The following is a 23,342-nucleotide window of genomic DNA, read 5'->3' as shown; positions in this document are numbered from 1 at the left end:
GCCGGGCCGCTACCACCCTTGCCCCGGAAGTTGCGTTCTGACGTCACCACGCGGCAGCGTCCCCGCAGGACCGCAACGGAGCCTACTGTATCACGGGATACGCATGGCTACTCTCTGGTCTTAGAGCGTCGGTGCGGACTTTCGCTCGGTGCTCTATGCACCTGTTCCTCCCGCCTGCTCAAACTTCTTTCCTATTTATGAAGAGGGGGGCGTCCCCATCTCCCGGAAGCAAGGAGATGCGAGAGGACGGCGCCAGTTTAGGTGCAGCTAAAGGTAATGGAAGCTGATCCGGAGCCTGAGACCCATCAGAGGCTCACGTGACGGTCTAAGGGCTACTACTGCCTACTAACGTTCCCCGCCACCGAGGGATCACGTGACAGATGGCTGGCTCAGCTGTGTGTCTTTGCCTCCGCGGCGGCTTTGGTCCCCTTCCTTTGCCGCACGCGCAACACACGACTGCCTGCTGCGTTGTCCCCCGAGCCACACTTCCACCATTTCTTCCTCCCGGGTCCAGAGATGTGTGTCCGCTTGTCTGCCCCTCTTGGGCTCTGGGGGAGAAGGTGATCGGGGAACCGGAGGTCAGGGGAGTCGGGACAAGAGGTCTTCGCCCGCATCTGCTGAGACTGTCGTGATCGCCATCCCGAGGGTTGGGGAAGAGTGCCACAGGCCAGCGGCGCTCCCGGGGCTTCTGTCTTGTGTAACATGCTCTCGAGAGCGCTGGAGTGAGGAGCGTGCGTCCTAGTGACTCATGATACGGCCATGTCACCGTCCCCTTCTCTCTCCCTTGGGACTTCCTGCGAGTGAGCCGGTGTCCTAGGAGCTTATTCTCATCCTTAGGAGAATCATCGTCTCCTTCTCCTCCGCTAAGGGGTTTCGGGCCTTTCTGACTATTAGCCTCTGCATCCCCCGAGGCTTAACTCTAAGCTGACCTCCCACCGGTACTGGACCTGTGCCATGGCCCTTATGCGTATATAAAGTATAAATATAAATTGACCTGGGTTTTTAAGATTTTCAGCTCCCCAGTTCAAAACATACCTTCCTTGTCCTTGATTTCCATCCCTGCACCATGGTAGTAGGACTAATCCGCCATTGCAGATCACTACTACCGTCTGTAGACACTTATACTGCTGGACCTGGCATCTCCCATCCGCTCCTCTTATGATATTTGACATAATATTATCTGGCTACTGTATCGAAACAAATGCTTCCAAAATCTCAAAAGTATTTTCCTCTGGTTATTAGGTGTGCTGTTTTATTAAAACTTTTTTTTTTCTTTGTACTACCTTGGTATTACCAAACAATTCAAACCGGATCCTTACAAGAACAGTATTTTTTATTAGTAGTAAGAAGACTATTTTAAAGTGAAGTTGTCTCTGCACCAGACATGCAACAGTGAAATTCCTGTTTTAGCGAATAAAGATGAGGCTGTCTGATCATTTCAAATGTCATGAAAAAGTAATACTTTTAAATGCTTAAAAATAAAACAAATAGCTGCCTGTTTGTCTTTTAAGTTTAGCTTGTTGAAAACACTTTTATGATCCAGTCTAGCACATTGTGAAATATGTTTTTATTGAATGAATGAATGACTCCTCTATGTCAGGTTCAAAGATAAAGTATATGATTTATCTGCCCAGTGCACATGTTGGTAGCCCTGTGTTAATGCTCTTGGTAGGTCTGCAGTTCAAAACAATGTTCTTTCACTCTGAACCATGGAATAAAGCATTCAGTGCACTTATCACATTATCGGGAGTTGTTATAAGTGGATCTCCTGCTTTTTCTTCATAGTTAAGCAAACTTAATTCAAAACTTCTGTTACTAAAGGTAAGAGTTTCAGTGATTTTTAAAAATTCAGTCTATTTTTAACCTGTTTGGTAAAATGTTTTATAGTCATGTGATTCAAATATTGAAATGTAAAAAAGTATATAGTGAAAAATCTCTTTCACGTCTTTGCAACCTATTTGCTCTGTTCCAAATGCACCCTATCCCAAAGACAACTAGTTGGGAGGAAATACAAATACACTTATTTTCTTTCTTTTTTTTACACAAACAGTAAACTATTTTATACAATGTTCTGTATCCTGGTTTGTTTTTGTTTATTTTTTGTTTTGGCTGCTTTGGGTCTTCGTTGCTGTGTGTGTGCTTTCTCTAGTTGCGGTGAGTGGGGGCTGCTCTTCGTTACAGTGTGTGGGCTTCTCGTTGAGGTGGCTTCTCTTGTTGTGGAGCATGGGCCCTAGGCGTGTGGGCTTCAGTAGTTGTGGCATGTGGGTTCAGTAGTTGTGGTGCATGGGCTTAGTTGCTCCATGGCATGTGGAATCTTCCCAGACCAGGACTCGAACCCATGTCCCCTGCATTGGCAGGCGGATCCTTAACCACTGCACCACCAGGGAAGTCCCTGTATCCTGCTTTTTTCATGTAAAAACATTTTTGTTATCCATATGAGTATATAGTATTATCCTTTTTTTTGTAGAGTTGTATAGTATTCCATGGTACATATATCCTATAATATTTTTTTTACCAGTTTCCCATTGATGGGCATTTGGGATCTTTCCAGTCTTCTGCCTATTATGAATAATGCTGTAATGAAAAATAAACTGTTTTGTAATTGTGCAAGTGTATGATGATATAAATTTCTAGAAGTTAGTTTCTGTGTCAAAAGTTATATGCATTTGAGATGTTGATAGACAAGTGTCAAACTGCCTTCTGTAAGGATTGTACTAATTTAACTTCTGTAAGCATTGTACTAATTTAACTTCCACGAGCAATGAATATATATTCCCCATAAACTCATCAACAAAATATTAGCATACTTATTTTTTTAAATTTATTTATGTATTTATTTATGGCTGCATTGGGTCTTTGTTGTTGGGTCTTTGTTGCTGCACACGGGCTTTCTCTAGTTGCGGTGAGTGGGGGCTACTCTTGGTTGCAGTGTGCAGGCTTCTCATTGTGGTGGCTTCTCTTGTTGCAGAGCTCGGGCTCTAGGCGCGCAGGCTTCAGAAGTTGTGGCATGTGGGCTCAGTAGTTGTGGCGCATGGGCTTAGTTGCTCCACGGCATGTGGGATCTTCCCAAACCAGGGCTTGAACCTGTGTCCTCTGCATTGGCAGGCAGATTCTCAACCACTGCACCACCAGGGAAGTCCCTAGCATATTTTTTTGTCTTTGACGATTTGATAAGATTGTCATTGTATCACATAATAGCTTTAATTTTCATTTCTGTGTTAGGAGATGAGCATCTTATATTTAGGAACCATTTATATTTTCTTTTCTGGGAACATATTGCAAATCCTTGCTCGCTTTCCTATTGGTTTGTTTTATTCATTAGTTTTTAATATACATTTTACGTCGTATTAAAAGGACTTGCAGCAGGGATAAATGTCAATATGGTTAGGAAAATTTGAAAGGAAAATTTTCTGCCAAGGTTAATTCATTTGCTGTGATGGAGCATATTTCATTCTGGGCTTCTGTCAGACATGGAAAACAAAGGGGGCGGGGAGGTATTTGGCAAAAGGAAACAAACAAATGAGAGAGAAAGAAACCTTAGTGGGTTCTAAAAATTCTAGAAGAACTGTAAAGCTTAGGGAAAAAAGATATCATTATCCTGATTTTATTTGTTTTGTTTCCCCTAGAACAAGAGAAATTGGTAGGGAAATGGAAAGACAAAAGTTGTGATGATTTGCCCTTAATTTCACCAAGTTAAGTCAACTTCAAGAGTCCTCTTGCCAGAAAGGTAAGAACTGTATCCCCCAAATCAACACAATATATCTAAAAGGTTCATTCTTGCTTAGACTGCTGAAAAGCATCTCTAACAAGTCAGCTAAAGTACAAATGCTTACCTATCTGGTATTTAATTCTACTGAAAATGGACACCAGAAATCCTTTCTTTTTAATAAATTAAATTAATAAGATAAATAAAACAATACAAATTGAGTACCTTTGGAAGCATTGTTAATATAAAAGGTCCAAAAATAAAGCTAAATTTCTCCAGTAACAAGCAAGTGGTTAATTATAGCTTGATACATCATCAGTTAGAAACCTCAAGAAGAAAAAAATACTTAGAAATTTACATGATGGTGTAGGGACATATTCAGAACCCGAGAATTAGTATGAACATCATTTTAAGTTGAAGACTTTTAACAATCAATGGGTGCAGAAAGAAGCCTTCTTAGAGCTTCCCTTATTTGACTAAAAGCAGAAACTTCTGGGAAATAAGGCTGCCAAAAATTCCCTCTTCATCGTGGGTCTACTCCCAGGAGAGAGACCAAGAGTAAACCACTATAAATCCCTCTCCCAGGGGTTTCATGGCCATAAAGAAGAAGGAAAGACCACTCACACCAGCATAAACAAACATTATCACAAACTTTCTTCCCCATTTGTTCTTCTAAAAACCCATTTGTCATCCCTAAAGAAACCTATTTGTTCTTCCCATAGAAGCCGTTCTCCCCAGTCCCTTTTCCCTACTAAGTTAGGTATATAAGCCCTATTAAGTTAGGTATATAATTTCTCCCCAGTCCCTTTTCCCTACTAAGTTAGGTATATAAGCTACCTCCTTAGTTAACTCCATATACATATGAATAAACCTTTTACTCTTGGTAATGGTCTTTTGTCAGTTTAATTATCAGGTCCCCCTTCTGAATTTAAGAGGTTGGAGGAAAAGTTCTTCCTCCCCAGCCGTGGTCAAAGGGACAGCAGTTTTTTTCCGTGAGAAAAAGACAAATAAAATGGGTGGTGAGGGGAACCTCAAACATTTTCCAAAAAGAAGAAATCCAAATGGATTTCTTTGGATAAAATAAATTTTAAAAAACCATTCAATCTCAAAAATATCCAGAAAAATGCTAGTTTAAATCACCCCTCTGGTTGACAAATATTAAGAATCTGACAATAACCAACACTGGCATGTATGATGAGCAACAGAAACACTCAAACACTGCTGGAGAAAGTGTAAATAGATGCAACAACTTTCCAGACAGTTTCATGTTGTCTAGAAAATTGAAGATCCAGATACCCTATGACCTAGCACATTCAATCCCAGCTAAACATTGAGCATCTCTCAACAATTTGTTAGAAATATAAATTTATGGGCCCCACTGCAGACCTTCCGAACCAGACTCTGCATCTTAACAAAATCCACAAGTGATACATAAGCACCTGTACTCTAGGATATATGGACGAGAATGTCCCTGAGAGCCCCAAATAGAAACAGTCCCGTTATCTGTGAACATGAGAAGAGTGTGCTATATTCATACAATAGAAAGCCGTTTATCAATGAATAGGAACAGATTACAGGTAAATGCAACATGGATAAATATCACAATGCTGAGGGAAAGAGGCAAAGCACAAATAAAATATGTAGAGTATAAATCTACGTTCGTAACCCTCTATAACGGTCAAAACCAAAGTGCACTGCTAGGCATGCATACTGAGGTAATGATACTAAAAAGGGGGAGGGGGGAAAGTAAAGCAAGAAAGTGATTCCTAAGGAAATCAGAGTGGAATTTCTCTCTGGAGGAGAGAGGGTTGTGATCTTAGAGGGAGGATGGCAGTTGTGGGGTTATTACAAAACTAGTATAGTTGTGGATAGTGTTTAAGGCGTTTTGTTTTATGATTATTTTTTTTTGTTTTATGATTATTTAAATAGTATAATGTTCTATGTAGTTTTCAGTATGTGTGTTATATTTCACATTAGATAAGCAAATGCTATAGACTCATCTCCAAATGGGAAGAAATCAGCTATGTTAACACACGCAAAACTACAGATTGAACTTCTTCCAACCAACACATAGATAGATGAGAAAAGCAAGAAGCAGGAAATAACTGCAAAGTAAATTGGTTCTGGATAGAGAAAAAACAAGGTCTCCCAGTTTCTATACTACTAAAAATAAGGTCTTTTTCCCCCCAGTAAAGCTATCTCTATCTCTGTTGTCCATGAGGGAAGTTTAGGCACACAGCCCCAGGCCCGAGGAGTGGGTGTGCTTGGGCGGTAGAGGTGGAGGGAAGCAGGGCAGTTGCAGGAACTTGGGAGGAAGCTGTAGGCCATTCGAGGTGGAGGAGAGGTGGAGGCAAGGGAGGGAGGGTATGGCACTCAGAGATCAAAGAAGTGGGCTGTACCCCACAGAGCTAGCCTGCCCCTCTTCTTCCTGCCTACCTCTTCGCCTTTGACCCTCACAAGAATAGCAGTTCTGGAACTCTTTTTCTGGGTCAGACAGTGTGTGGAGGGAAAGGGCGTTCCATGTTAGAACTCACTGTCAAAGGAACATACCCCAGATTGAGCGTTAAGGAGGATTTAGCCACTAGGGCACCTACCCAGGAAGTTAGGTCAAGTGAAAAATCCCCAAGAAGAAAACAGTCAACTCAGGCTGAGCTTCCTGTAGCACTTAACAGTGAGGCCTGACATTCACAGAGTGGCCTTGAAGACTGTCATTATTATGGCCTTGTTGTGGGTTGGTGCATGTAATATTTTAGTCTAGAGAAAGTTCCTTTCTATAAAAAAGTAGAATATACAAGATAATGAAGTCTCAAGTTGTTGAAAATAAGCCTCACTTGGAAGAAAAGAAAAAAAAAGAACAGAAATTCCTAAGGATGTGTCCAAACATTAACAGAAGATAACAGGAGCTGAGGAATCTTTTGATTCATGGTCACTTCAGAATACAATTCACTGTTAAGAAGGCTGGGTTTAAAATTACGATCAGGGCTCTAAAAAAGTAGGCAAAAGGCAGAGGGAAATGAATTTAAGATGGACTTTGAGAAAGAACTAGTGAAGAAATCTGAAAAGTGTTACAAGTTTCTGAGAAGATAAAACATAAGAAATCAGTACAATTTGCAGAAACAGAAAGGGTCATTAATTGTCTTAGTCCATTCGGGCTGCCATAACAAAATGCCACAGACTGGCTAGCTTATAAACAACAGAACTTTATTTCTCACTGTTCTGGAGACTGGGAAGTCCAAGATCAAGGCGCCAGCATGGTTGCCTGGTTCATAGCTGTGCCTTCTTGCTATGTCCTCACATAGTTGAAGTGGTAGGCAAACCCTCTGGGGTCTCGTTTATAAGAGCATTAATCTTCCACCCTTCATGAGGGCTTTACCCTCATGACCTAAGCACCTCCCAAAGGCTCCCCATCCTAATACCATCACATTAGGCAATGGGATTTCAAAATATGAATTTTGGGGAGGGGGACATAAACATTCAGACCATAGTATTTTTTTTTAATAAATTTATTTTATTTTATTTACCTCTGGCTGCAGTGGGTCTTCATTGCTGCACTGGACTTTGTCTAGTTGCGGCGAGCGGGGGCTACTCTTTGTTGCGGTGCACGGTCTTATCATTGCAGTGGCTTCTCTTGTTGTGGATCGGGCTCTAGGCGCGTGGGCTTCAGTAGTTTTGGCACACGGACTTAGTTGCTCCATGGCATGTGGGATCTTCCTGGACCAGGGATCGAACCCGTGTCCCCTGTATTGGTAGGCAGATTCTTAACCACTGCACCAACAGGGAAGTCCAGACCACAGTATTAATGAAGCAGAAATCATTAAAGAGACCATCAGTGTGAAATCATTAAAGAGACCCAGTGTCAAGTGCTGGGGAAAAAAATTTAGACTTTGGAAAATAGAGCAGTTGCTATAGAAAGTAGAGAACCAGGATGAGCTAGCCACATTGAGCTGAGTAGAACTTCTGAATGTACATAAGAGGTCTCCAAAAGAGAAGGACAAATCTGTTGATTACAAAGAGAATGCCACTTGATATGACTTTATTTGTACTGTGGTACCAAAAGTGTGCCTGCCAGAAATTGTACCTTACTCTGACATTTATGTCGCTGTCTTATTTCCCCTATGACTGCAGTGGTCTGAAGGGTAGAGGGTTGACCTTATCCAAATATACTTTCTCATCTCCCACGCTCAGCACCAAGCTTATGTAAGTACCAAGTGGTACACTGTAAATAACTTAATAAATACTTTAAGGCATGAATGAAAGAAAAATAGGCAGAGAGTAGAGAGGGTTTTTTTTTTAAAAAAGAAAAAGAACAAGCTAAAAAAAACTTACTTGCTGTTATAAAGAACAACATAATGAGTTCTTGAGAATTGATTCAAGAAGATTTCCTACCCCCCCCCGCGCCACCCTCTCAATCACCACAAAGATGAAATCACTTTGTGTTTATTCTTTTAAAAGGAAAATAAAATATAATAGAGGGAAAGGCTTGCAGGTTAGTTTTTTGTTGGATTTCTCTCTTTAAAATTTAATCTTCTCTCTCTAGCAGCCTCTACAGATGCTTTCTTTTCTAGGTTAGTAACTATTGTCCTGATGGAGGCAAGTGGGAGGGTCCCTGGGGAAGCGGGATCCACTGGGTAAGAAAGACACTGGGAAAAGACTTGGCTTGGGTTTTGTCAGGAGGGGAAAACAAAAGTGGGCCATTGACCCAGACAATCTTGTCTGGAAGCTGCCATCTAGTGTTCATTTCTGAGAATATGCCCTGACATACCAATCCTGTGGTTCTCTATCTGAAGGACAGTTTTTATTGATGTTTTATCATTATGCACCAGATTTTAAAATAATTTGGTTACCAAAAGAAACACAATACGAAAAGAATTGTGTTTCTCATCTGTTTAACTGCATACATATAATACTGCCAAAACAAAACTTTGGATAAATATTTCTAAAAGAAACGATCCCATACTGAACTGATGTAATAGCAATTAAAAAATAAAAATAGGGCTTCCCTGGTGGTGCAGTGGTTGAGAGTCCGCCTGCCGATGCAGGGGACATGGGTTCGTGCCCTGGTCCGGGAAGATCCCACATGCCGCGGAGCGGCTGGGCCCGTGGGCCATGGCCGCTGAGCCTGCGTGTCTGGAGCTGGGAGAGGCCACAACAGTGAGAGGCCCGCTTACTGCAAAAAATAAAAAATAAAAAAAATAAAAAAATAAAAATAAAAATAATATGCAGGCTATCTTCTCCATCCTATTGTTAGTAAATGTTACCAGTAGTTTTTATTGCAGAGAGGGCAAGGAGAGAAGAACCATTTATTGTATATCATCAGTGTGCCCAACTCTACAAACATTGTCTCATGTAAGTCCTAAAACAGTCCTCTGAGTATTTTTTCCCTCACCTTTGTCGAGGTATAATTACAATTAAAACGTGAGTTAAGGGGAATTCCCTGGCAGTCCAGTGGTTAGGACTCTGCACTTTCACTGCCAAGGGCCCGGATTTGATCCCTGGTCTGGGAACTAAGATCCCACAAGCCACACAGCACGGCCAAAACAAAAAACAAGACTTGAGTTAAGTTTTTCTAACACCATTTTACAGATGAGAAACTGAGGTGAAGTAACTGGGGTTTATATCAAAGAGCAAGCTGGATAAAGAACCCACATATGTCATACTCAGAGGCCATGCACTTTCATCTAAACCACAGTGCCTAGTAAGCTTTTTGAAATTCAGGGGAAGGCTTGCAACTCCACATTTACTGCTTTCATAAACTGTTAGGCCTAATCAACTTCGTTTGGAAATCACTGCATGAAAGGGAAACCCAACCCCCCACATCGGTCTGCAGGGCCACTTCCTTAAAACAAATTGTACTCTTGAGACCTGAACCAAAATACTCAAAATTCTAAGTTAAAAACACTAGGGTGGGGAATTCCCTGGTGGTCCAGTGGTTGAGACTCAGTGCTTTCACTGCTGAGGGCCCGCGTTTGATCCCTGGTCAGGGAACAAAGATCTCACAAGCTGTGCGGTGTGGCCAAATAAATAACTAAATAAATAACAGTGCAGAGTAATGATTAAAAAAAAAAAAAAAAACAGGGACTTCCCTGGCGGTCCAGTGGTTAAGACTTCATCTTCCCATGCAGGGGGTGCAGGCTCAATCCCTGGTCAGGGAGCTAAGATCCCACATGCCTCGTGAAAAAAACCCAAAACATAAAACAGAAGCAATATTGTAACAACTTCAATAAAAACTTTAAAAATGGTCCACATCAAAAACAAAAACAAAAAACCTTGGGACTTAACCTGGTTGCTCAGTGGTTAAGAATCCACCTGCCGATGAAGGGGACACGGGTTCGTGCCCCGGTCAGGGAAGATTCCACATGCCGCGGAGCGGCTGGGCCCGTGAGCCATGGCCGCTGAGCCTGCATGTCCGGAGCCTGTTCTCCACAACGGGAGAGGACACAACAGTGAGAGGCCCGCGTATTACAAAAAAAAAAACAAAACAGCTTTTGCAAAGCAAAAGAAACTGCAATCAAGGCAAAAAGACAACCCTCAGAATGGGAGAAAATATTTGCAAACAAATCAATGGACAAAGGGTTAATCTCCAAAGTATATAAACAGCTTATGCAGCTCAATATTAAAAAACAAACAACCCAATCAAAAAATGGGCAGAAGACCTAAATAGAATTTTCTCCAAAGAAGACATACAGATGGCCAAGAAGCACATGAAAAGCTGCTCAACATCACTAATTATTAGAGAAATGCAAATGAAAACTACAATGAGGTATCACCTCACACCAGTTAGAATGGGCATCATCAGAAAATTCTACAAACAACAAATGCTGGAGAGGGTGTGGAGAAGAGGAAACCCTTTTGCACTGTTGGTGGGAATGTAAATTGATAGAACCACTATGGAGAACAGTGTGGAAGTTCCTTAAAAAACTAAAAATAGAATTACCATATGACCCAGCAATCCCACTACTGGGCATATACCCAGAGAAAACCATAATTCAAAAAGACACATGCACAGTGCTTCCCTGGTGGTGGAGTGGTTAAGAATCTGCCTGCCAATGCAGGGGACATGGGTTCGAGGCCTGGTCCAGGGGGATCCCACATGCCACGGAGCAGCTGAGCCCGTGTGCCACAACTACTGAGCCTGCGCTCTAGAGCCCATGAGCCACAACTACTGATCCTACATGCCACAACTACTGAAGCTCATGTGCCTAGAGCCTGTGCCCCGCAACAAGAGAAGCCACCCCAGTGAGAAGCCTGCGCACCGCAACGAAGAGTAGCCCCTGCTCGCCACAACTAGAGAAAGCCCACACGTGGCAACGAAGACTCAATGCAGCCAAAAATAAATAAATTTTTAAAAATTAAAAAAAAAAAAGACACATGCACCCCAATGTTCATTGCAGCGCTATTTACAATAGCCAGGTCATGGAAGCAACCTAAATGCCTATTGACGGACAAATGGATAAAGAAGATGTGGTACATATATACAATGGAATGTTACTCAGCCATATAAAGGAACGAAATTGGGTCATTTGTAGAGACGTGGATGGATCTAGAGCCTGTCATTCAGAGTGAAGTAAGTCAGAAAGAGAAAAACAAATATCGTATATTAACGCATATATGTGGAACCTAGAAAAATGGTACAGGTGAACTGGTTTGCTGGGCGGAAATAGAGACACAGATGTAGAGAACAAACGTATGGACACCAAGGGGGGAAAGCGGTGGGGTGGTGGGGGTGGGTGGGTGGGATGAATTGGGCGATTGGGATTGACATGTATACACTAATGTGTATAAAATGGATGACTAATAAGAACCTGCTGTATAAAAAATAAATAAAATTCAAAAATAAAAAAAACCTTTTTGATATTTTTAACAAATTTCCTAAATATAAAAATCTGAATAAAGCTTTTTAGTCTCCACCTGACTCTGAGATACTTTGAAAGAACATCTCTGAGACATCTCAGAGAGAGATGTCAAACTAATTTTATTTGGTATGTTAAATTACTTCAAAAACATTGTCAAGTGATTGGAGATGAACCTTAGGTTATGGTGTATGGATAAATGTCATTTATATAGATATTCCAAAATTTATATGGAATCCCTAATATCTGATATGTCCTGATATATTATCAATCATAACACTAGTTATTCTAAAATGTTATATCCAAGTTTCCTGCTAATTACATTGTACTCAAATCTTTAACCATGCTATTTTAAGTTTTGTCCTGATGCTTTTACAAAATGAAGATTTTCAAGAAGACTGATAAAAAGGAACTTTCTAAGAAATCTAAGTTTCTGATAGTCTTTAGATAATATCACTGGACTGGGTAACGTATGACAAAACTATTAGGAAACCTGATTATTTCATCCAGATCAATGGGAATTAATTACATGAGACTGAATAAAGTGCTAAATATGATTTATAACTTTATGACTTTGGGAAATATACTGGCTTTAATCTTTGTTTTTTAGAAAATCCTTCTCTTTTATGCGATGACCTACAACAAGCTGATAAAGTATGCCTTTGTAAACAAAGACGAAACATTTATCTTTTTCTCTCTACCTGATCCTGCCAGAATTTGTTGTCTCCAGCTGGCTCTCCTGTGGACTTGATATTTATGTCTATCATTGTTTTAATTTTTTCTTTATTTCCAAATTATTTGTGCTTTGTGTCTCCCTGCTGCACTATGTCTTTGTCAACGTTACTAGCTGCATTACTTATATCCTATTTTATAAAATTGTTGTCTCTTGCAGTACCCAGTGCGTAACCAGGCCTCCAACAAAACTCCTGTGGCTAAACATCTTAAGGAAATAGATCACTTTTATAACATAAAATAATTGTAATAATATGATCTAGGTATGGGAAGAAGCAGCAAGGGAAAATGTCTCCTGGATCATAATTAGAGGATCCAGAGAATCTTTAATTATCAATAGGGCCTAATCCAAAAAATAGCACCTGAAGTGGCATATCAAGAATCTTTGCCTGACCTGGGATGAGCCTTCCAACACCGTGGGACAAAATTTGATCGTGAAATGTCTCCCAAATATTGGTCAGATTCCTGACCAAGAGGAGAGGATCAGTCATCTGCGATTGCAGCCCTCCAAGCTGAGCTAATAAACCCTGAGGAAACTTGGAAAGGTGAAGAATAGCTGCCATCTGGCAGCCGTCAGACTGCAGCCACTCCCTATGGTGAGCCCTGAGGACACTCAGGATGTGAAAACACAGGATACAGGCTCCAGATAGCTGAGGTGCATATCAAAGAAATGATTTCAGTGAGTCCAGACTCTTGCATCTTCCCATACAAAGAAAAACGCTAAATTCCTTAACTTGAGATGCTGCCTCCTGGGCTTGAAGCCCTCAAAATTCCTGATAACTCTCAACTTTTAGGTTGTGAATATTTTAAAGTCTACAGGTGTAAAGTAGACACTTCCAAAGTGGAACAAAAGACAAATCTCAACATTTGGAACACTGACGCCAATGGCGGACACTCTGAGAAAGATCCATCTGATGGAGCAGTTAGAACATTGTCACCCCTTTTTCCACAAGATTGTGGAATGGACATTGACAGTGGGGAATTGTAACAGGGAAGAGCTAAATCGGACTCCACACTGGATCTGTTTCTTTGAGTTTAACCTTTGCTTTTCGTTGCTTTTGTTATAATCATACATAATGGCCTGCCTCAGGAAACCCTGCCCACCTGTGAATGGCTGCAAGAAAAAAGAAACTAACACATCCTCTCACTGAGGCTGGTCATTCCAGGAGATGTTTTTTGCAAGACTGATGGCCCTTTTACTTTACTTCCTCACCTCCTCTCCCTCTCTGATTCTATAAAAGAAACTGGCATCTAGACCCAGATAAGATGGCTTATCGGAGACACTAGTCTGCCTTCTTTTGGTCTGCCGGCTTTCCGAATAAACTCTTATTCCTCGCCTCAAAAAAACCCGAAAACCAAAAAACAGAAAAACAGGTAGGTCCTTCAAATCAGATGGAGAAGCTGAGTTCAAAATTATATTTGAAATATTTCCAGTGGAGTAAAAAATATTTCAGCAATGCAGACAATTTGTGTTGTGAGTGACGGTGTTGTTGATAAGATGTGTCTTGATATGCTATACAACAATAAGTTAATGTCTGAATACGTTCCATGGTTTCTGACAACTATGCAGTCAGTAACTGGTGAGAGCCATACACTTATGGACTTTTTGATCTTGCAGGACAAGAAAGATTTGACAGAACAACCCCTCAGCTATCCAAAAACATATATTTCTAGTCTTTTTCGGTGGTCTTCGGCCCTTATGTGGAAATGTGAAAGAAAAGTGGGTACCTGAGATAATTCACCATTGTTTGAAGACTCCTTATTTGTTGGAGCCAAAACTGATCTCAGAAATGTGATACCCTCTATTATCGAGAAACTTGCCAAGAACACAGAAACCTCTTACTCCGCAGACTGCTGAAATGCTGTTCTGTGACCTGAAGGCTGTCGAATACATGCAGTGTTCTGCATTCTCACAGAAAAACCTAAAGTATGCATTTGACAAAACACTACTGACTGCCGCGGAGACTCTGGAACCGAAGAAAAGCCGCAGGTGAGTGCTGCTTTGAACGTATCTCCAGAACTCTGCACCATTGGTGTTGTCATCAGACTAAAAGCAATGTTTAAATCAAATTAAAAATTGAGGCTCTGAGCCAATTTAACGTACCATTGTAAAAATGTATAATTTAAATGATATGTTACTTTTTTGTGCTATGAATGCTTATAAAGTGTTAGAGAAAAGCTTTTTGATGTCCAAAGTGTTTCCTGTGTAAATAGTGTCTGTTGGTTGACAAATCTAAAGTTTCTGCCTTGATGGCATTATTGCAATGTTAGCAGATGCTTGCCAGCAGGTGTGACTAGTAAACGCTGACAATATAGAGGCTTCTTGCCAAAAAAAAAAAAGTTTGGGGACAGTGAAGGTGAATTTACCACACTGAAGTCCTCCAGCAGTCATAGAAAAAACCGTGTCCTGTCCGACATGTAATTCCTGCCAAAAGTTGACCTTATCTATGGTAAAAGAGGCCATACCATTGTGGCCCTTGAAACTTGTCTGTATTGTCTTTCATTCAGTGAAAAGTTCACACAGCCAAGTGGTTGTAACTGATACCTCTGAATGTATTGTGGAAACAGATGTGTTGCATATGTATAATACCTCTCTTGCTTATTAGGAATGTTCCCAGTGGGGAAATGCCACAAATTAAACAGTGCTAGTGGGATGAGTATACAACTAGGAGCCCACCTGGATCTTTCAGCCCAGTTATGGGATACCAGTAGAGCAGGACAGGGTGCCAGGCGAAGGGAGGAGAGGGGATGAGCAGATAACTATACTGACTAAGGAAGTGGTAGAAAGAAGATACATAAGGAAACTATCTAGCAGGCTCTACAGACTGCCCTCCTATTTCGACAGGCTAGTTCTAATGAGCCTTATGAGCTTCAAATATCAGTGCTTGACAGTGCTTGCAGTAGATTGCATCTGTGGCACTAGGCAGTGGTGCCCACTAGGGTTTTGGACATAGCATTTTCCTAACACCACTGCCTGGTATACTCCATTTGAGGGGTAATTATTGTCCTGTTGTTTAGTGCTGGTGGACCCTGAGAAGCTAACTCAGCAATAGCACATGATGTTATTCTCTGACCTGCCCATTCTGGAATGGGTCAAAAATAAAAATGTCAACAGAGTGGGTATTGCCCAGCAAGCATGCATTATGAAATGGAAATGGTATATCCGGGAAAGAAGTAAGACTTGGTATATTACTTTTCTACTTTCTTTCTTTGTTGCTGCTGTAACAAACTACCACAAACTTAGTGGCTTAAAACAACACAAAATTATCTTACAGTTCTGAAAGCCAGAAGTCTAAAATGGGTTTCAGTAGACTGAAATAAAGGTGTTGGCACGGCTGCCCTCCTTCTAGAGGTTCTAAGGGAGAATCAATTTCCTTGCGTTTTCCAGTTTCTGGAGGGTCTTGGCTCATGACCCCTTCCTTACATCATTTCAGCCTCTTGCTTCCATCATTACATCTCCTACTTCCTCTTCTATAGTCAAACCTCCCTCTGGCCTCTGTCTGTTAAGGACACTTGTGATTACATTTAGGGCCCAAATGGCTAATCCCCATCTCAAGATCCCTAACTTGATCACACCTGCAAAATCCCTTTTACCACATAAATTAACACTCATAGGTTACAGGGATTAGAACCTGGAAATCTCTGGGGGCTGTTATTCAACCTACCACACTGGGCATTAATGGAATCTCACAGCTACATAATTACTAGGAAGATGTGGCTATCTCAGATGCAGGATCTATGCTATCACCTTAGGCTTCTTGGGGGCCTGGGTACACTACAGCTCCTAAGGATGCCTAAGCCTCATGGATATGCCAGCTAAGTTAAAGGTCAATGGGGTTGTGTAGGAAAGAATTAACATAGCAGATCTGAGCCTGCTTATCCTTAGGAAGTTCTGCTTACAAGGTTGGCCTTTTGCTGGTGTCTGAGATGTGATTTGGGGAGGGTTCCCACCATCCACAGAACTGATAAGAGTGGCTCATTGTACCTAAGATGCTTGTACAACCAGTGTGGACTATGCTGGACACCTGCTTTCCTCCTGGGAGTCTGGAATTTTGGTATGTGTTAGGCAAAAGGTGCCTACGTGACCAGTCCCCCAATAAAGCCTTGGGCTCTAATGTGCTTGCTCCATGTGCCTTTTCTATCTGCTGTCTTGTTTTGCATCATTTCACAGTAATAAATCTTAGCTGTGAGTACAGCTATATGCCGAGCATTGTCGGTTCTCCTAGTAAATCATCAGACCTTGGGGGAGGGTGGTCTTGAGGACCCCTAACTCAGTTGGTGTCAGAAATGGGATTTGCTAGCCCAACTCTGACTCACTGAAATATGGCAAAAGCAACTTGAGAAAAGTAAAGGTGAAGGAGTGAGGGATAACACATCTTTAGTACTAACTATGCTGGCTATTGAGTCATTCATGGGATGAAACAGCAGTATTTTCTGAGAGGTAGAAGTTACCTGTGGAATTTGAAAATGATAGATCCAGCTCCAGGAGAGTTGGCTTGCTGGATCTCCTGGCTGTTTCTGGCTGTGCTGGCTGAAGCGAGGGGCAAAAGTGCAGCCTGTGCTAAAATGTGCTAAAGTGAGGGGGAAAAGGTGATGCCTTTTTGTATTTTGTTCTCTCCTTCATATGGGAGGAGAAGGGCCCCAAAATTCCCAAAGGTGAGTTTGGATGACCCAGAAATATTAAAAGTTTGTATCGCTCTTTTTTCCAAGTGGAAGGGAAAAAATGTTAGGTCAGTTCCCACGGCTAGAGCAAAGCAAACCAGAGGGGGAAAAGGGAAAAAAACACTGCAGCCATTTCTTCAGCCTAGTTACCATCACTGGTACAGTAGCCCTGTCGTCCCTCTCCTGCCCCCAATTCTAGCTGAGAGTCTTCCTTGGTAGCTCTAATGTTAATCCTGTAAATGTTAAATTTACTGGTAGAGGGTTGAGTAAATTTCCATTTAAAGGTTGAGGGGGGTGCGCTGTGTTGAAATAGCTTTGTGCTTTGTGGCTTTTGCATCTGGATGTAGGATAAAAATTGATGGAAAATATTATATGCTTATAATTTCATAAATGCTACAGGGATCATCCCAGTCAGGGAAAGCTGCAAAGCAAAAGTGTTAGTGGGACACACAAATAAATACTTGCTTTTTGCCATTGGTGGGTGGATTGAAATTTTTTTTTCTTTTTTGAGTATTGAAAACAAAGTCAGTCTCTGTAACTGATGATATTTGTTATACTTTTTGCCTATTGTAACTTCTGGAAAAAAATGAAACAACATGGAAAGAGAGGCACTCTCCAGATAGAAATACACTTTTGGAATTTTACAAAGCAGATTTGAGTTGCTAATGAGCTTTTGTAAAATCAGATGTCTGATCCATAAAGCCTGATGATTTTCCAGCCTGATGTTCATATTTTTGGGTGGGTCTTTTGGGACTCTAAGGCTGACAAGATAAAAAGGGTGTTATAAAGCCTCACTTGTCAGTTGGACTTGGAACATGGCTCTCTGGCTTTGTAGTATCTGGGCTTTGAATATGCGGCTAAAGAAAAGCTGCTGGCTTTTTTTGGAATCCTGACGCTTAATTGCCTAGACCTGACTCTAAGCTGAAACCTGGTCTGGGCTATTTCAGCCTCAGCGCTAGCTGTGCCAAACTAAAAGCTGACGAAGTTCTGCTCAAAAAATAAAACTCAGATTCTGGAATAGTTACACATTTAGGACACTTCTCTGTGAGCTAAATTGTGGAAACAGCATGGATGCCGGCTGGACCATCTGGGTCACAAATGCCCACAGAAAAGAGCTTATTTCTGATGAGGCCGTGTGAAATTGAGCTGCTGATCAGCTCTATATTTCTGATACAGAGACTGAATGCATTCCTAACAGGATTCCTGCAAAAGCTAGGGAGTGTGACACCTCCACCCACTACTAACAAGTCAGACTCTGGACCCTGTTTCAGGGTCGTCTCACTGCTGTTGACCTGTATTCAGCTTTCTAAATTAGTTGCAGTTTGCAATGGCGGTCTGATAGCCTGACTCTACGTCCCTCACCTTTTTCCTGGTATACACACCTTAGTAAGGCAGTTTGATTATTAAATGCAGCTGTCCCCAGAAAGGGACTGATCTTTTCTAGGCTGCTCCCTGGTTAAATGATTAGGACAAAAGGGATGGCAAGTTATTAAGCCCAATACAATTATCTTTTAAAAATTTAAGATTTCGTTCTGACCCATTTCGAATATGATGGGTCTTTCTGGTTAAATTATACAAAAATGTTTTTCTGTGAAAATGCTTTTATGCCTTTCGCATACAACTTTTCCAGGTGAATGGTCTAGATGAGAGTAGGGGATAATTGAAAAAATGTTGTTACCATTGCTGAACAGGACACAACTGATTTTGTAATGATGCAGGAAAAAGTAAAACCCCAGCACCTGGGGATGGGGAGGCAGGGGGGAAGGGCATTAATAATCTTTGTTTTTCAGAACTGTTCCTGGAAGCCTTGCCCTCTTCCTAAAGGAAAAACTATATGCCTTTTCAAGCTGCGAGTTCTCTGAATTAAACTGGTTGCTGAGCCTAGGTTCACACCTTACCAGCACTGAGATGGCAGGGGGTGACCCCAGTGCCAGCACTTTCCTGCAGAACACCTATAGATGTTGTCCACACTAGTGAAGCTGTTGAACTGATGTTATAGACAAGTAAAACTGTTTGGAACTGACTAGCCTCAGGCAGTCCCTCTGAAATCAAGGACTGAACTGCATAATTAGGACTGGACTGAGAACCCAGAGTGGGAGGTCTGACAGTACAAGGCCACATGGGGCCCTGATAACCTGTGCTGCCTGACTAATGTATGTCCTGCTTGGCATGCCCCCACATTTGTGAACTCTTTGTTTCTATGGTTACCACTTGCGATCTCTGGGACTGTACTTGTCTGTGTGCCCCAACTATCATACTACCTCAGCCCAGGAAAGCTTTCAGGTCAGCTTCAACTTACTGGCTGTGCCTGAATTGATGCCTTGGGCTAGGTTAAAAAAAAAAAAAAAGTTAATCAGAAGCTTAAGGATGAAGTCATCTGGCTTTTTCAGATAGATCTGTATAGTTAGTGGTACTTGTTTTAATTGGCTAAGTAAAGGACCCCGAAAGGGCATAACTGAGATCAGTACTGCAGGCTGCTCTCACCCTGCTGCAGGAGGTCCTACTGATAATACTTTTGCTGTAAAGATGCCTTGGCCAAGGGCCAAGAGCCTGCTTATCCGTGGAAAGTCCTGCTTACAGGTTGGCCTGGTGTCTAGGATGTGTTTTGGGGAGGGTTCCCACCATTCACAGAACTGATAAGAGTGGTTCATTGTACTTAAACTGTTTGTACAACCAGTGTGGTTTATGCTAAATACTGCTTTCCTCCTGGGAGTCTGGAATTTTGGTATGTGTTAGGCAGAAGGTGCCTATATGACCAGCTCCCAATAAAAGCCTTGGGCACTGTCTCTAATGAGCTTCCCCAGGATGTAACATTTCACATGTGTTGGCACAACTTGTTGATGGGGGAATTAAGCTGTCCTGTGTGACTCTACTGGGAGAGGACTCTTGGAAGCTTGTGCCTGGTTTTCTCTAGGCTTTGCACCATATACCTTTTTCGTTTGCTGACTTTGTTTTGTATCCTTTCACTGTAATAAATCTTAGCTGTGCGTACAACTATGTGCTGAATTTTGTCAGTCCTCCTAGCGAATCTTTGAACCTGGGGTGTGGTCTTGGGGCCCCCTATACAGGAATGTACTGGAATGGTACAGCTCTGCAGCTTTCAAGAAAACTGTAAAACTATGCATGGAAAAGGGAACTCTGCTCATTGAGCATAGTTTAAGTTGTGATGTTTGCTCTAAAAGTGCCTCCCGAAATATGCCTTGTTGCATTTTCACTGACTCAAGGCATTGGGCAATGGGCTAGCAGTGTAGTCTGGTACTTGGCACCAGGAAAGTCAAGTCTCAGCTCAGAGGGGCCAAACGGGGCATAAGATTGCACAAGACCCATGCCCTCTGTTTGTGACCCATGTGAATGCCTATGGAAAAGGACTCTTGGAGGATGAACATCAATGGAAGCAAGCTGATTTGACCTGAGCTTCCCAGGTAAGGACCATAGCCACCTGAATATACTATTGCACAGGGCAGCAATCCATCTACAAGTCAGAACCGGGCCTAAAAATAAGCTCCAGTGATTCCAGCACCTGAGACAAAGGAAGCCTGGCACACATACCCAAACTGCCAACTACGCAGTCAAGTAGCAAAGGGAGTTTGGGGACACAGAGTCTGGGGCACTGGACCTGGCTCGTCTTGGCACGTGGACTGTGTAATTAACTCATTCACTCTTTTCCTCTCAAGTCTACCTCCTGGGATACTGGGATACTGGAATTTGTGTGTATCAAAGAAGAGCCAGGAGGTGGGAGATTCTAACTCGATGTCCTTTTGCTGCCCAGCTAAGCTTGCTAGATTTGGGCGGTTATGGATAATGATGATAATGATCATGGATGTGAGATGACAACTCTAAAGTGCTTCTAGTGTTGCCCACATATCAGAGGACTGTAGATGTTCTAGGTGGTACAAGGAAGAAACTACTGAGCCACCTAGGAACAAGTCTGGGCATATGGTGTGAATAAGACATGGGGACAACTGGCAAAAAGGTGACATAATTGCTGTGGGGACTGATGCCAAGCACTTGGGTGTGGTAGCTAGCACAGGACAACCTTAACTGCTGGGGAGGGATGGGACTGGGGAGGGTCCATTCATCTCTTTCAGCTCTGATCTGCAGAGCATCTGGCTAGTTTTTGTTTTTATGTAATGACTGTAGCAATCAGTTTATTACACAGATTAATCATTCTTGAATGTACAAGCTCCAGAGGAGCAATTGGGTCTTTAAATATACACAAGTATTTCCACTGAATGAATTTTCACCCTTACATCCAGATAGACCTAAGCAGTTAAAAACATAAGAAAAATAGGAGCTATTAGCTATGTATTAACTGAGAAACCCCATACAAACCAAAGAATATGGAAGAGAGAAAGAGGGGCTGAAGGACGAAGGTTGAAGGGTGGGGAGATATAAAAGAGTTGGAAACAAAGCCCATCACACTTCACTTACTAATAGCTCCAATCCATTTAAATGTTGACCCGTTAAACTTAGACCTTAAAATACAGGATGTAGGTAGAGTTTAATCTGATTGGTCATAACTTTCACCTAAGACGTTAAGTCCTTTGGAATAAAATGAATACAGAAACAGCTTCATGTTCTTCGCCTTGCTTTTCATAACTGTTTTGAGTTTAATGGGATTTCACTTAAAAAACCACCTCCTACAGGTCAGTGGAGCTTTCCTTCCCCATCCAAGCACACACCATACCCACCACCCCTCACTCTGCCGTTATCCAAATTTAAGTCAATAAGGAAAGCTTTTAGTCTCACACCTAGGTTATGCCTGGAGAACTGGCTTGTCACACACACACTTCTGTGCTAGGAGGCAATGTTGGTACAGAAATACAGTATTTCTAGCTTGTTGTTCCAAGTATGTACAACATGCAGCCCTGCTGTATCAGGTAAACGTGCACAGGGGGAGATGAGGCCTGGGCTCATAGAAAGCAGTCAAATGGAAATCAAAAGGACTTTCTTTCAGAGTTCCCCTATCTTTATTTGTAGAGGTTATCCAATAATTTCTTTAATTACATCGCATACTTCTGAGTCCATTCCCGAGCTATTCTGTTGCACTTTTCTCTATCTGTTTTGTAGATCCGAGCAATCTCAGGCACTAAAGGATCATCTGGATTGGGATCACACAACAGAGAACAGATGGACAAAAGTACTCTTGAAATAGTGCCGGAGACCACTGTGACCGTAGAATATCAAGACAAATGCTGCCATTACTGTTAATATTTGGATGATAAAGTGTTGTTGTAAATGCAACCTTAGGTGGTTTGAAGGGGTAATCTGTTGGGAAATGAATTGTCAAGAAAAATACTCCACCCTGATAGGGACTGTCATTTGGCCTCATTATTGTAGCTTGCCAATGGAACATATCATCTCCAACGGGACCTGCTGAACACGGTACTGGGGGATCCCGCGCCAGGTCGTTCAATTCCTTGTGGATTCTCTTCAGAGCCATCGCGAGAGGCGGGTGGAGGCGGCCCCCCGGGCGGGAACAAGGGCAGGGGAGGGACGCGGAAGGGGCGAGGGGGCGTGAGGCCGCCTCGGTGATCGCGGGTCGGCCGGAGAAGATGGGGAGTTCCGCAGCGCGGCTCCGGCGGGACGAACTTGGGGCCGTGGCCCACTCGGCTCCTGAGCCTGCCGCAGGGGTTGCCGCATCACCCGGCGGCGGCCCCGTTATGCGCTGGCGGCGGCCCCTTTATGCGCTGGCGGCGGCCCCTTTATGCGCTGCCGCCGCCACCGCGGTAGCTGCTGCTTCCGTCTAGGCTCAGCGCCGCCTCCTCAGCCGCCGCGGATCCCTCCGCCAGGGAGCAAGAGCCGAGGCCTCGGGCTCGGCCGGCGTTTCTGGGTCGGACGGTCGAAGGGACTGCTTGCTGCAGGGTGACCGAGGGACGCGCGGGCGGGCGGCCTGGTTAGTTTTTAAGGCAGACTGTCACCTCCAACTTGACCGTTGGCCGATAGGGAATCTTAATCTAAGACCTCTCAGAAACTTCCCAGCAGCTGCTGACTAACGGCTACCACGCCAGACAGTAGAACAAGATAAACTTTCTTGAACCCGATCCGATTTCCTTTTACCTATTCACAGCCCTATTCACAGACTATAGCCACTGCTGTAAGTTTAATCGATTGTTGTACCTCTGTTGCCTAGGACAAGTTAAAAGGATTTGTATAACTAGGATATCTAATGGGGTGGCCTATGTTTCTAAAGAGAGTTCTTGACTGGTGATATGAAAGGTTAGGGGGTGAAGTTGTAGGGAAACTGCTCTGTGCAGGTGTCCTTGCAAATATCCATATAGGCCACATGGACAAGGCTTCACCTCAGGAGACCTAAGTCTTGGTAAAATGCCCCATAATCCTCTCAGAACATGAGAGAATGGGAGGCTTGGGAGGAGCTGCTACAAGGCCAT

General features: G+C 42.5%; 1 long non-coding RNA gene and 1 pseudogene across 2 annotated transcripts; one reads left to right on the top strand and one right to left on the bottom strand.

The window, feature by feature from the left end:
- On the top strand, nt 1–19,944 carry LOC309808106. The gene is made up of 3 exons (XR_014294702.1): nt 1–273; nt 3,627–3,727; nt 12,449–19,944. It is a non-coding gene; the product is annotated as an uncharacterized lncRNA (long non-coding RNA).
- Nucleotides 19,945–21,897: 1,953 nt separating this feature from the next.
- Nucleotides 21,898–22,547, bottom strand: LOC309808095 (ubiquitin-conjugating enzyme E2 D2-like; annotated as a pseudogene). The gene has a single exon. The product of its transcript is annotated as a ubiquitin-conjugating enzyme E2 D2-like (transcript).
- Between the last annotated feature and the right edge of the window lie 795 nt (nt 22,548–23,342).

Source organism: Mesoplodon mirus, assembly GCF_964341445.2.
Source record: "Mesoplodon mirus genome assembly, chromosome: 1".
Classification (NCBI taxonomy): domain Eukaryota; kingdom Metazoa; phylum Chordata; class Mammalia; order Artiodactyla; family Ziphiidae; genus Mesoplodon; species Mesoplodon mirus.
The sequence above is the reverse complement of the archived record's forward strand: the minus strand, read 5'-3'. Positions and strand labels throughout refer to the sequence as shown.